A 15930-nucleotide genomic window follows, 5' to 3' on the forward strand; every position below is an offset into this window, starting at 1 on the left:
TCCTTATCAAACTACCAACGGCATTTTTCACAGAACTAGAACAAAAAATTTCACAATTTGTATGGAAACACAAAAGACTCCAAATAGCCAAAATAATCCCGAGAAAGAAAAACAGAGCTGGAGGAATCAGGCTCCCTGACTTCAGACTATACTACAAAGCTACAGTCATCAAAACAGTATGATACTGGCACAAAAACAGACATATAGATCAATGGAACAGGACAGAAAGCTCAGAAATAAACCCACGTACCTATGGTGAATTATTCTATGACAAAGGAGGCAAGACTATACAATGGAGAAAAGACAGTCTCTTCAATAAACGGTGCTGGGGAAACTGGACAGGTACATGTAAAAAAATGAAATTAGAACATTTTCTTTAACGTCATACACAAAAATAAACTCAAAATGGATTGAAGACCTAAATGTAAGACCGGATACTATAAAACTTTTAGAGGAAAACATAGGCAGAACACACTTTGACATAAATCTCAGCAATATCTTTTTCAATCCATCTCCTAGAGTGATGGAAATAAAGCAAAAATAAACAAATGGGACCTAATTAAACTCAAAAGCTTTTGCACAGCAAAGGAAACCATAAAAAAAATGAAAAGACAACCCATAGAATGGGAGAAAATATTTGGAAACGAAGCGACCGACAAGGGATTAATCTCCAAAATTTACCAACAGCTCATGTGGCTCAATATAAAAAAACCCAACAACCCAATCAAAAAATGGGCAGAAGACCTAAATAGACTTTTCTCCAAAGAAGATATACAGATGGCCAAGAGGCCCATGAAAAGATGCTCGACCTCACTAATTATTAGAGAAATGCAAATCAAAACTACAATGAGATATCACTTCACACCAGTCAGAAAGGCCATCATCAAAAAGTCTACAAACAATAAATGCTGGAGAGGGTGTGGAGAAAAGGGAACCCTCCTACACTGTTGGTGGGAATGTAAATTGGTATAGCCACTATGGACAACAGTATGGAGGTTCCTTAAAAAACTAAAAATAGAACTACCATATGATTCAGCAATCCCACTCCTGGCATATATCTGGAGGAAACCACGGTTCCAAAGGATACATGCACCCCAATGTTCACTGCAGCACTGTTTACAATAGCCAAGACATGGAAGCAACTTAAATGTCCATCAACAGATGAATGGATAAAGAAGATGTGGTACATATATACAATGGAATATTACTCAGCCATTAAAAAGAATGAAATAATGCCATTTGCAGCAACATGGATGGACCTGGAGATTATCATACTAAGTGAAGTAAGTCAGACAGAGAAAGACAAATATCATATGATATCACTTATATGCAGAATTTTAAAAAAAATGATACAGATGAACTTGTTTACAAAACAGAAAAAGACTCACAGACTTAGAGAACAAACTTATGGTTACCAGGGGGAAAGGTGCGGGGGATAGATTGGGAGGTTGGGATTGACATGTACACACTGCTATATTTAAAACAGATAACCAACAAGGACCTACTATATAGCACAGGGAACTCTGCTCAAGATTCTGTAATAAACTAAATAGGAAAAGAACTTGAAAAAGAATAGACACATGTATATGTATAACTGAATCACTTTGTTGTACACCTGAAACTAATAGAACATTGTTAATCAACTATACTCCAATACAAAATAAAAAATTTTTAAAAGTCACAGTTAAGAAAACATAAAATAAATTTAAAAATGTGTGTGTGTGTGTGTATAGCCCAACTAAGCCTATTTTTGCAATCTAGAACCTGCCTGCTTTGCATACCTCATGAAACTGCACCAAACACTGTGCTAACCACATAGAGGATAAAACCCACAGCTATAAAAGATTCCAAACGGTCTTGGTCCCTGCTGCCCTTCAGAGCTCTCTGACCCAGAGATCCCTGCCTTGCTGCTGAGTGACACAGCCTAGACACATAGCCCCTTCTCCAATTCCCCTCTCCCCGAGAGTTCCCTGGTCCTTTCCCCTTCTGGGTGGTGGCCTTGCACCAGTGCCTCTGGAAGATCTTCTACTGTTAGGGACGTCCCCTCTCATGTAGCCCTGTCCTAGAACTGCCCAACAAGCATATTGTCCAATACTACCATCTCCTGGTCCTGGCTTTTCCTTGATCAGCCCTGAGATTCTCAGATACACCATAGCACCTTACCTTATCTTATCCATTATTCAGAACTTCTCCAAGATCAGGACTAAATTTCAACTCTACCAAGGGTTAAATAGGCTTCTGTGTACTAATCTGGAATCATAACCATCAGAAATAAGTAGAGTAACCAGTTGTCTTGGTTTCCCAGGACTGAGGGTGTTCCTAGGATGTGGAACTATCAGTGCTAAAACTGGAAAAGCCCCCAGCTAACCTCAATTAGTGGATCACCTTAAGAATAGCTGTTTCTATGGGAAAATACATTCTGCACTCCAAACAATTTCAAATTACCTTAGTGAATACAATCTTTGGCACCAGCCTGTTGGAAACTATTTGGTTCATCTATACAGTGTGATCTGGCTTGTAAATGGGGCAGACATGGATATCTTAATATGATTTTCTGACAGCTTTCACTGGAAGTCTTAATGTTCAGGAATATTTTATAGAGGCCAAACCTAGGGTACCAAGGATATAAGAGATTATCCATGACTTGGCTGAGTCAAAGGAACATTTTATAGTGGCTTAAGAAAAGAGCCAACAAATGGTTAGTGTCTTTCTTTAGAAATTTTTCATTAAAAGTTTGATTATTTCTGGGGACTTCCCTGGTGGCACAGTGGTTAAGAATCCACCTGCCAATGCAGGGGACATGGGTTCGATCCCTTGTCTGGGAAGATCCCACATGCCGTGGAGCAACTAAGCCTGTGCACCACAACTACTGAGCCTGCACTCTAGAGCCTGCGAGCCACAGCTACTGAAGCCCGCACACCTAGAGCCTGTGCTCTGCAACACCACAATGAGAAGCCCTGCAACGAAGAGTAGCCCCCGCTCACCACAACTAGAGAAAGCCCGCACGCAGCAATGAAGACACAACACAGCCAAAAATAAATAAATTAAATAAATGTATTTTTTAAAAAGTTTGATTGTTCCTGGTTCCTGGTCAAAATTCATTGCAAGCAGGCTGGTGAGACAATGCTGGCCAAGAGCCCGGTTGGCAGGGCAGCTGCGCTTCAAGTCTTGTGGGAAATTTTGTCATCAACAAAATTTCAAGGTCAGCTCTGCAGGTGGGAAAGACTCATGGCTGGAAACTGCTAACACCAATGAAACCAAACTCAAAGCCTTCCGAGTCATGCAAATCAATTTGGGGGAAGGTTCATATTTTCAGGTGTTCCTGAATCTATTTTCTTTCTGACTGGAAAAAATAAAAATAAAACCCAAAAAAACCCCAGCTCTATGAGTGAAGAGTACTTCTTCCCTACATTCCTACATTTAAACTCCTTGCTTAATATGTTTTTAATAGAACATCATTTGAATCTGTAAAGGCCAAGCTCATCATGATGTTTGTGTAAGTTTGGGTTTTCCCTAAAAACAGAGCCTGAGAAAAGAACATGGGTATAAGAAGTTTATTGAAAGGTGACCCAGGAAGCAGGAGTGAAGGAACTAGGAGTGTGAGTGTGAGACAGGGAAGGGAGAAAAGCAAATATAAGGGTGCATTATCAAGGTTACTATCATGAGCAGTGTGGGCTCAGTCCTGTTGGGAACACTGAAAAGCATACAGTTTCTGTGGATAGGGAATTTGGGAGCAGCTTGGCTGGGCTGTTCTGGCTGGCAGTCTTTCGCAAGGTTGCCATTAGATGTCAGTTGAGGCTCTCCACAGGGCTGCTTGAGCATCCTCACAGCATGGCAGCTGGCTTCTCCAAAGCAAGTGATCCAAGAGACCAAAATGGAATGTGTGGTACGTTTCATGATGTAGCCTTGAGAGTCACACATGGTCTATTCCTCCATATGCTATTGGTCACACAGACGAGCTCTGATTCAATATGGAAGAGACTACATGAGGGCATGAATTCCAGGAAGAGAGGATTACTGGGGTCATCTTGGAGGTTGGCTTCCACTTAGCCTCAGTTTGCTTATCACTGGGAATAATTATAGGACAATCACATCGGGTTGTTAAGAAGATTAAATGAGATAATGTATATGAAGTTCTTAAAACATTGCTTGGTATAGTAAATGCTTAATAAATATTAGTTATTATTATTGTTACTAGCCTCTTCTCTTCCTTCTACTCAGTGGCAAACCATCCTCACAGAAGCCATACACAAATTTACAATCATTACTGACCACATTACCAAAAGAGCTTGAGATTGCTCTCTATCTGAATTAAATAACCTAGTGTAAAATTTACATTTTTGAAGAGCAGCAGGTTACCTGAAAGCTTGAGAGCTCTCTCAGCTCAAGAGCTGTGGTATGAATATCACTGCATTCATAGCTCTGCATCCAGTTCAAACCATCCCTGCTTGGAGGGCTTAGCTATACTTTTCTCCTCTCCTGGCACCACCCTGGTCATGGTAAGTAATGATCACCTGAGAGCTTCTGGAGCTTGTACCAACTCACCTGTGTTCATCCCACAGGGTCAGGGGGTGGCAAAGAGAGTGCTTCCTTGTGGGCTTGAATCCCTCTCTCGATCCCCACTCCCATGGCTGTTACCTGGCTTCTTTGGAATCAGAATAGCATCCTGCTGACTTCTTTGGTTTCATCCCTATTCTTTGGGGACAGCTCTGTGGATAGATTTTATTACTTTATGTCCCTAAAAGCTGCTCAAATCCTCACCAGGTCACATGTTAACGGATTCTCCTTTGTCGCATTCTTGGCAAGAGAAAAAGCTTTTTGTCTGATTGCTAGAGGTGCAAAATATCCCCCTTGTCCTGTTGTACTTTTGGGGATAATGTGATAGAGTGATTGCTTGTTGCTTTTCTCCCGCCACTCACTATTAAGAATTGTATTTGCTTTCCCATTATTTGGCCATGGCTGTGCTTGTTTTGACATCCAGTAAAAGCCTTTAGCCTAGAGCAGTGGTTCTCAACCTTGTCTGTTCATTAGAATTGCCTGAAAGCGTTTAGAAATCCCAATACCTTGGCTGTACCCCAGACCAATTACATAAGGATCTCTGGGCATGGAACCCAGGCATCAGTACTTTTTCCCGGTTCCTAGGTTGACTCCAATATGCAGCCAAGGTTGAGAGCATTGATTCTCAAACTTTTTTACCTCAGAACCTTATCATTCTTCAACATCATTGGGACCCCTGAAGTGTTCTTATTTATGTGGATTTTTATCTGTAGATATTTGTTGTGTTAGAAATTAAAATATAAAAATTTTATGTATTAATTTACTTAAAAATAACAGCAGTAATAAGCCCATTATGTTAACATAAATAACATTTTTATGAAAAATAGCTGCATTTTCAAAAAAAAAAATTAGAAGAGTAGCACATGTTTGCAGATCTCTTTAATGTCCAGCTTAATAGGAGACAGTAAGATTCTCAAATCTGCTTCTGTATTCAATCTGTTGAGACTTCAGTATGTCATGCATCCCCTGGAAATTTCCTCGCTATGCTCACGCAAGAACGAGAGTAAAAAAGGCAAATTTTTATGAAAACAGTTTTGACTTCATGGACCCCCTCGGGGTCGCCAAGCCACACTTCGAGAACTCCTGCTCTAGAAGGCTATAGAGTCTGTGACACCCCCCTCCCCACCCACCCGGGGGTTAGTTAACAAGCCCTTTCTACCACTTCACCCTCTTTCCTCTTCACTTTCAATTACCAATCTGTTCTCTTTGCCTTTATTACTATTGGCCTCTAGAGGGCGCCCAAGGCCGTTTACTCCAACACAATCAGGTGTGCTCGTCAAGTTGAAGAACATGTATGGAGCTATAAGATTAGGGCAGGGAGATCTTGGTGGGCTGTGAAAGAAAAGGAGTAAAAATTTTGACTTCTTCTATCACAGTCTCTTTCTCATGTTTCATTCATGGTGACTGTGACGGACCTCGGATGTAAGTTGAGCCAGAACCGTATACATGGTTGGATTTGCAGGCAGTGAGTATCCTCCATTGTGAGAGTTCAAGCATTTGCTGGGCATGCTGCACTATCTTCCAGCCCTATGCTTGCAGAGTTTTTAGAGCCCTGTGCTCAGAGTGTGGTCCCAGGACCAGCAGCAGCAACATCAGCTGGGAGCTTTCTGAAAAGGCAGAATCTCAGGCTTCTTCTGTTAGGAGAAGGATAGGGGTTTATTCATCTTTGCGGGCCTTGCACATAGCAAACCCTCAGTATATGTTGACTTGAAGTAGTTTACAGAACTAGTTAAAGAAAGGAGGAGCAGTGATGTAGCAGGAGACAGTAAGCTGAGATGTCAGGATGGGGATCTTGGAGGAGCTATAAAGCAGCAGGAAGACTCAAAATAGTTTTGGAAATAAACTTGATCTACTTCTCTCTTTTGCCTTGAGCTCATCAGGGTCTCCATTCAATATTACTGCTTACGGCTGGCCCCACAGGCCCCACCAGGTAAGGTCAAATTACCAGTTTGTCAAGATGTGGACTGATGAATAGCCACCCTGTGGCAGGGTCAGGACCTGGTCCCTCTGCTCTCAGGTATCTCTCCTATACCCAGAACTGCTGCCCTTCCTTATCCTGGATTAGTTAGCTACTGCTGCATAACAAATTAGCTAAAAGTTTAATGGCCTAAAACAATAACAAACATTTATTATCTCACATACTTTCTATGGATCAGGAATCCAAGAGCAGCTTAGCTGGGTGATTTTGGTTCAGGTCTCTTCAAAATGTCTCCTTGGGCTTTCATCATCTTGACTGGTTAGAGAATCGCTTCCAAGATTTTCACTCACATGGTTGTTGGCAGGAGGCCTCAGTTCCTCACCACATGGACAGCTTCATAAGCTGCTTGAGTATCTTCATGATACAGCAGTGAGTTTCCCTCAGAGCCAGGGATCCGAGAGAGAGTAACGCAGAAGCTGCAATGTCTCCTATGACATAGTTTCAGAAGTCACACTCCATAATTTCTACAATATCCTATTGGTTACACAAATCAGCCCTATTCAATGTGTGAGAAGACTACACAAGGGCATGAATACAGAGAGGTAGGACCACTGAGGGCCATCTTGAGGGCTGGTGACCACATGCCCTTAGACTCCGGTGTTTCACTTTCGTCATTAAGACAGACTTCTTCTCCAACACATGTCTACATATGTAAACAGTATGCTGAACAAGCCTGGGTCATGGCACAATCAAAACACAACTTTATTTAACTCTCCTGCATTCCTGCAAGATTATTCCATGGGGGTGATCATCCCTAGTTCCTGCCAGGACCATGCCTTCACAGCTCACTCTTAAGCAACAATTAGACCCACTGTCATTCAGAAGCCAAACCTACTCTTGATTCAGAAATTAGAATATCTAGTCCAAAGTATAAATTCAAATATTGAACTTGATTTAACTTTGAGGTATTATATGTAACCTGAGTTGATAAAATCTTCGTCAACTCTCAGCGAATTCTCAGGCCCATGCAAGTGGAAAACCACATGTAAAAGAATGAAGCTGAACCCCTTAACTTACACCACATACAACAATTAACTCAAATTGGATCCTAGACTGAAATGAAAGCGCTAAAACTATAAATTGTCCTTTTTCAATATTGTTTTGTCTATACTGGGTCCCCTGATTTCCATACGAGTTTTAGGATAAGTTCATCAATTTCTGCAAAAAATGCAGCTAGGATTTTGATGGGGTTTGCATTGAATCTGTAGATCAATTTGGAAAGTATTGCCACCTTAACAGTAAGTCTTCCAATCTAAGAACATGGGATATGTTTACATTTATTTCCATTTATTGGGACCTATTAATACTTTAATTCCTCTCAACAATGTTTTGTAGTTTTCAGTGTACAAGTCTTGCAACTTTTTGGTTAAATTTATCCCTATATATTTTATTCTTTTTGGTGCTATTGTAAATGAAATTATTCTTTTCATTTCTTTTTCAGATTGTTCATTGCTAATATATAGGAATACAACTGCATTTTGCATATTGATCTTATGTCCTGCAACCTTGCTGAACTTGTTGATTAGGTCTAATAGTTTTGTGTGTGTGTCTATTACTCATGATTTTTAATATAAAAGATCATGTCTTTTGCAAATTGAGATAGCTTTACTTTTTCCTTTACAAACTAGATGCGCTTTATTTCTTTTTCTTGGCTAGAACTGCAAGTACATGTTAAAAAATTGGTGACACAGGACAGCATTGTCATGTTCCTGATCTTAGGAGGAAAACATTCACTCTTTCCCCATTGAGTGTGATGTTAATTGTAAGCTTTTCACAGATGCCTTTTACCAGGTTTAGGAGTTCCCTTGTATTTCCAGTCTGTGGAGTGTTCTTATCATGCAATGGTGTTGAATTTTGTCAAATACTTTTTGTATCTATTAAGATGATTGTGTGATTTTTGTCCTTTATTGTATCACTATGGTATATTACAAGATTGATTTTCAAATGTTACATCAATGTTGCATTCCTGGGGAAAAAAATCACACTTAGTCATGGTGTATAATCCCTTTTATATGTTGCTGGTTTCAGTTTGTATTTTGCTGAGGATTGCACATAGTGTCTTTGATAAATATGTGTTGACTGAATGCATGCATGCATAAGTGAATGAATGTTTAGAGAGGGAAGGCATCCCTCATAGAGGCAGGCCCTAAAATACATGCACACAAATTTTGCACATGATTTTAGGAAATTCAAGGATACAAAATTAGTACCTCTGAAGAGTTTGGCAGGATACATTATTGCAGGATCACCATGTGGAAAGGAGATGGTAATACTGGAATCAAAAGACAGGGATAATGGAGGCAAGAATATAAAATGGGAAAAAAGTCTCTTCAGCAAGTGGTGCTAGTAAAGTTGGACAGCTGCACATAAATCAATGAATTTAGAACACACCCTCACACCATACACAAAAATAAACTCAAAATGGCTTAAAGACTTAAACATAAGACATGGCACCATAAAATTCCTATAAGAGATCACAGGCAAAACATTCTCTGACATAAATCGTACCAATGTTTTCATAGGTCTGTCTCCCAAGGCAACAGAAATAAAAACAAAAATAAACAAATGGGACCTAATCAAACTTACAAGCTTTTGCACAGCAAAGGAAACCATTAAAAAAAAAAAAGACAACCTATGGAATGGGAGAAAATATTTGCAAATGATGCAACAGATAAGGGCTTAATCTCCAAAATATATAAACAGCTCATACAACTCAACAACAACAAAAAAACCAAACAACCCAATCAAAAAAGGGGCAGAAGACCCTAATAGACATTTCTCCAAAGAAGACATACAGATGGCCAGTAGGCACATGAAAAGATGCTCAACATCACTAATTATTAGAGAAATGTAAATCAAAACTACAATGAGGTACCACCTCACACTGGTCAGAATGGCCATCATTTAAAAAGTCTACAAATAACAAATGCTGGAAAGGGTGTAAAGAAAAGGGAACCCTCCTACACTGCTGGTGGGAATGTAAGTTGGTGTAGCCACTATGGAAAACAGTATGGATGTTCCTCAGAAAACTAAAAATAGAACTACCATATGATCCAGCAATCCCACTCCTGGGCGTATACCCAGACAAAACTGTAATTCAAAAAGATACACGCACCCGTATGTTCATAGCAGCACTATTCACAATAGCGAAGACATGGAAACAACCTAAATGTCCACTGACAGATGAATGGATAAAGAAGATGTGGTACATATATACAATGGAATACTACTCAGCCATAAAAAAGAAAAAATAATGCCATTTGCAGCAACATGGATGCAACTAGAGATTATCATGCTAAGTGAAGTAAGTCACAAAAAGAAAGACAGGATTTCCCTGGTGGCACAGTGGTTAAGAATCTGCCTGCCAGTGCAGGGGACACGGGTTCGAGCCCTGGTCCGGGAAGATCCCACATGCCGCCGAGCAACTAAGCCCGTGTGCCACAACTACTGAGCCGGCACTCTAGAGCCTGCAAGCCACAACTACTGAGCCCACGTGCCACAACTACTGAAGCCCGCACGCCTAGAGCCTGTGCTCCACAACAAGAGAAGCCACCACAATGTAAAGCCCGTGCACCGCAACAAAGAGTAGCCCGCACTTGCCACAACTACAGAAAGCCTGTGCTCAGCAACGAAGACCCAACGCAGCCAAAAATTAATGAATAAATTAAAAAAAAAAAAAGAGAAAGACGAATACCGTATGATATCACTTATATGTGGAATCTAAAATACGGCACAAATGAACCTACCTACAAGAAAGAAACAGACTCACAGACATAGAGAACAGACTTGTGGTTGCCAAGGGGGAGGGGGGAAGGGAGAGGGATGGACTAGGAGTTTGGGATTAGCAGATGCAAACTATTACATCTAGAATGGATAAACAACAAGGTCTTACTGTATAGCACAGGGAACTATATCCAATCTCCTGGGATAAACCATAATGGAAAAGAATATAAAAAAAGAAGGTATATATTCTGAGTATAACTGAGTCACTTAGCTGTATAACAGAAATTAGCATGACACTGTAAATCAACTATAGGTCAATAAAAAAAAAATTGAAAAAAAAGATAGGGATGATAGCTTTACTTTGATAATTCCTGGATGAGAGAACTTGTATCGTTATCTTATTTAGATAGGCTCTGTTTCTTCATCTATATAATGGAAGTTGGGGGGGGCGGAGAAAGCTTGGGGAAGGGGTGTATTTGAACTAATAATCTCTCAGATACCTTTTAGTTCTAATAATCTATGATTCTCTAAAATACCATGTGAAATTCATTTTTAAGGAGAACATTTTGGGAACTCCCTGGCTGTCTGGTGGTTAGGACTCGGCGCTTTCACTGCCGGGAACCAGGTTTAATCCCTGGTCCGGGAACTAAGATTCCACAAGCTGCCTGGTGCAGTCAGAAAAAAGGAGAACATTTTACATGTTTTTGTAGTTCTCATTTGATGTCTCTAGAGCTTTGGGGGAGAAAAATATATCGATGATTTCAATATAGTATGATAAACGCAAAACTTATTTATAGTAGCACAGAAAAGAAAATAGCTAATCGTCTTTAAGGGAGTATGATTAAGCTTAAAGGAAAGAAGCCATTTGAGCTGGGTCCTGTGAATAGGAGTTTGTCAGCTACAGAAGCAGGGTAAAAAGAGATATTTTTCTCTATTTCTGCTACTGTGTTTGTCTCTGAGTTTTTATTTTAAAATTTTCAAGAGGTAATTTTAAAAATTTGCTTCTAAAGTGTTCTCATAAATAATTTATGAAAGAAAATCCCTTAGTTTAAGATAGAATTTTATACAGACAGAGAACTCAGTAGTGTGGTCTTATCTTATTCCTGAACTCTGAATTTTCTGGACTGAGTATGTGATTGAAGTTAATCTGAACAGGCAGCAAGACCTGTAATTTTAAGGTCTTTAAAAGATAATTAAAGTCTTATGGGTGTCAGATTGGGCCTTCAACATAACTGCACAGTTCCTCCCAATTTTATTTCCAGTTGTTATGTCAACACTACTCCAGCAGGGGGCAAGCTTTTAAAATTAAGCTCCTTCACAAATAAGATTCCATAACCTTTTTACTTTTGGTTCATGGACTTTAATTTTTGTGCATTTATCTCTACCATAATTTGCTTAGGGTACAGGAAATAGAAGTTATTTAAAATGAGATTAATCCTTAAATCACAAAACAACAAGAAGTCATAGAACACTTTAAAACAATGAAAATAGGTGGTAATGAGCACTTAGCTTTATGGAACCAGCAACAAAGACTGTTCAAGCATGCAGGATAAAATGAAGACAAAGCAACTACTCAGAAAGCAGAGACAAAAAGAATGCCTTTTTAAAACATTTTGGGAACATTTATGTTCAACTGAAGGTGCTTTAACTTAGTCCAAACAATTGTTTACATTTTTTCACCTTTTAAACATCTTTGCATTGATAAACAACAAATGAGCAGTCTATTAATTATGACTGCATGCACACATCATGCTGGGTTAAGTAGGTCATTAGACAAGGACTCAAGGGACCCAACTTCTATTTTTGTCTCCCACCCGCCCCTTGCTAGTCTAATCACTTCCCTTCTTTAGGTCTCATTTTGCAAAAAATAGAGACTATCATTTGCCTGCCTCAGTGTGTTGTTGAGCTAATCAAGGATAACACATATAAAATAGCCTTTTAAAACAATTAAGCTGCGTGCAAGTTAATTTTTAAAACAAGAAACACTTGGTTTTACAACTCTCCTCCTGACTGTAGAAGACCATATATTCAAAGGCAGAAAGTCTGTGTGAGTTCCAGAGCCTTACCTTTTACCGAGAGAGGCCAGCTTCATTCACAATTTTCATGTAAAAACCTTAATCACTGAGGCACAGGGTCTGATGCTAACAAAAGACTTTTTCTCATTGGAATGGTAAGCATGGCCTCATTAGTGATTGTCCTAAAAGTAAATTATCTTTGGGCTTCCCTGGTGGCGCAGTGGTTGAGAATCTGCCTGCCAATGCAGGAGATACGGGTTTCGAGCCCTGGTCTGGGAAGATCCCACATGCCGCGGAGCAACTAGGCCCGTGAGCCACAACTACTGAGCCTGCGCGTCTGGAGCCTGTGCTCCGCAACGAGAGAGGCCCGCGCACCGCGATGAAGAGTGGCCCCCACTTGCCGCAACTAGAGAAAGCCCTCGCACAGAAACGAAGACCCAACACAGCCAAAAATAAATAAATTAATTAATTAATTAATTTTTTAAAAAAAGCCTTTATTATAGGGAAACCCAGCTGCCTGGAATAAGTACAATGTTAACAATTATATATAAAATGTCTATATTATGAAGTAATGCAAAATAAATTCCTGAACATGGAGCTGATTCTAACATGATAATTGGCTATAAAAAAAAAAAAAAGTAAATTATCTGCGGAAACTAGCTCCCACATTGCAGCACTGATTTAGATATACATATTAATTCATTTTATTTAACAAATATATATTGAGCACTTGCTCTGTGCCAGGCACTGGGTTAGACACAGGGGATTCTCAGTGAATAAAATAAGACAAAAATCTCTGTTGTGTTGGAGCTTCCATTTCTGTGTGGGGCAACAGTTACTAAGGTTTTTGTTTGCTCATTTAATAGGATATAGAAATATTTTAAGGGAAGTTGGCATTTTCATTTCTCTAGAAATGATGACCAAATTTCTGCGTCCTAAAAATAAAATCAATGTTTTTATTTAATTTCATCTTACCCTTGAGGGAAATTTCATGAAGAATTCAGTTTTATCCAGCAATCCCACTCCTGGGCATATATCGGGAGAAAACCGTAATCGAAAAGATACAGGCACCCCAGTGTTCACTGCAGCACTATTTACAATAGCCAGGACATGGAAGCAACCTAAATGTCCATTGACAGAGGAATGGATAAAGAAGATGTGGTACATATATACAATGGAATATTACTCAGCCATAAAAAAAAGAATGAAATAATGCCATTTGCGGCAACATGGATGGATTATCATATCAAGTGAAGTAAATCAGACAAGGACAAAAACCATATGATATCAGTTACATGTGGAATCTAAAATATGATACAAATGAACTTATTTACAAAACAGAAACAGATTCACAGACATAGAAAACAAGTTTATGGTTACCAAAGGGGAAAGGGGTGGGGAAGGGATAAATTAGGCGTTTGGGGTTAGCAGATACAAACTACTATATATAAAATAGATAAACAACAAGGGCCTACTGTATACCACAGGGAACTATATTCAATATCTTGTAATAAACCATAATGGAAAAGAATATGAAAAAGCATACATATATATATGAATCACTTTGCTGTACACCAGAAACTAACATAACATTGTAAATCAACTATACTTCAATAAAAAAATAAAAAATAAAAAATTCAGTTTTGTTTATGGTCAATACTATTTATTCAGCACCCACTGCAAACAGAGTCTAACAAGTAGAAATTAAATACTTAAAGTGGTTTCTAGTTTAGTCTGCATCATTTTTCCCATTTATTTTTCTCTATTTTTTCTGAAACCTCTTCTTACAGAGATTTGAAAGCAAACAGCCTCGTAACAGGCATTTAATAATAACTAATATTTTTACAGTGATTTTTAGTTTACAAAAAATTTTATCACACATAGTCTCTTTTGAGACAACCAGCAATCCCACCCATAGATGCTACGTCTGCTTTGCAATTGAGGAAACTAAGATTCAGAGACAGTAAGTAACCTACTCAAAGTTGCGCAGCTAATGAGAGGCACTGCTGGGATTCAAACTCATTTTCTGTGTTCAGATCTCTAGACCTTTCCTCAAGGCCATCTCTTTTCTTTCTCTTTAGAAAAAGAGAAAATCAGACAATATCACCTGACTTTGGTGTTCAATACCTCCTTGTTAAGCATGCCCAAAGTCAGCCTGTCAAGAAACTTTTCATAGTTATTAGGCAGATGAAGGCAACTAGAATATTTTCTCCTTTAAAGTTTGTGTAAATTCCTGAATCCTAGAGTCTAAAGGTTAATGAAATCAATAATTAACACCTCTGGTACAAACTACACTCAAAGTCTACTTTGAGTGATTTACCTTCATTTCTAACTTAAGCTACAAAAACGCATTAATATAAGAAGGATAGGAATGGGAATTTCTTCCAGACACTCTACAATGAAAGCTATGTTAAGGTGAAGAACTTTTAACACTGATTCTGCCTTAATTTCTATTTAAAGGAGATACTAATACAGACTGAGGTAGCAGATATGATCTGAAAGCAAACAAAAGCATTGATAATCCATTAAAATAAAACATTAAGCAAACTACTCCAAAAGGCTAGGAGTAGCCAGCTTTAGGAAAAGAGAACTAGAACAATGCATGGGCTGGTTTTGAATGTGACACAGAGCTAGGCATTTATGCCCATGGGGGGATGTGTTGCTGGGTAAGTAATTCACATTTTTGTAATTCTGAGTGACTGTGTTTTATCTTCGTGTACCTGTTGGTGATCACCTATGCGGTGCCCAAGGTGGACACTGGCTGATCTTCCAGTCTGTACAAGGGACACGTCGGATCGTGAGGAAGAAAGTTAAAAAAAAAAGAAAGAAAACAGAAAGACATGGAGTTGGTGGTACACACAGCACCCACAGGCCAAATTTATGCCACGGACTTCCTAGCCCTGGATTAAGAGGAGATGGGACTCAGAATTTCTATGTCCTTATCCTGTTGTGCTTTCTGTCAGACTCTTGTGTGTGCTGGGTCCACCACAAACATTTGTGGGCCCACGGTAAGAATACAAAGGAGATCCACATACCTTATGTCGAAGTATTTAAAAGTTATAAGTCAAGTGGACAATCAGATAAATGGCATACCTTGACAAATGTACCTTTATAATGACCTAGAGGGCCAGGCTGGAATTTAGAATTTTCAGACTCCCCAAACCTCCTCGTTGGAATACAGTGGCATAGGGAGAGCTGGGCCCTGACACTTGCCCAATTCTCCCACCCACCCTGGCCCTGTCCTCAACTCTGAGGGGCTATATGCCAACAGTGTGGATAACCCAGACTGCCCAGCTGGTCCTTGGTTACCCTATGGCCAGGGGTCTTCCCGCCAGTGGTGCCATTTACTCCCCCAAGGATAGACTTGGGGATGAGGTCTGCAGAAGGCCCTCAAAAGTGGCAGGAAGCCATTGGTCAAGGTGGGGAGGGGACTGCTGGATTCCAGATGGGCACAGCCCTTTGGCCCCATGGATTCCTCGCCCCATAAGCAGGGATGCCTCATGTGGGAAGCCAGTGCAGAACCGTCTAAATTATGTGTCCCAGGTCAGGGCCCCTCTTGCCTGGGTCTAAGAGTGATACTTACGTGTCCTGGTGTCCACTCCAATTTACTAATCATGCAAAATGCACAGAATGTTCTCTTTCAACTAGCCTTGGAGG

This window comes from Balaenoptera musculus, chromosome 6 (assembly GCF_009873245.2).
Source record: "Balaenoptera musculus isolate JJ_BM4_2016_0621 chromosome 6, mBalMus1.pri.v3, whole genome shotgun sequence".
In the NCBI taxonomy this organism is placed as follows: domain Eukaryota; kingdom Metazoa; phylum Chordata; class Mammalia; order Artiodactyla; family Balaenopteridae; genus Balaenoptera; species Balaenoptera musculus.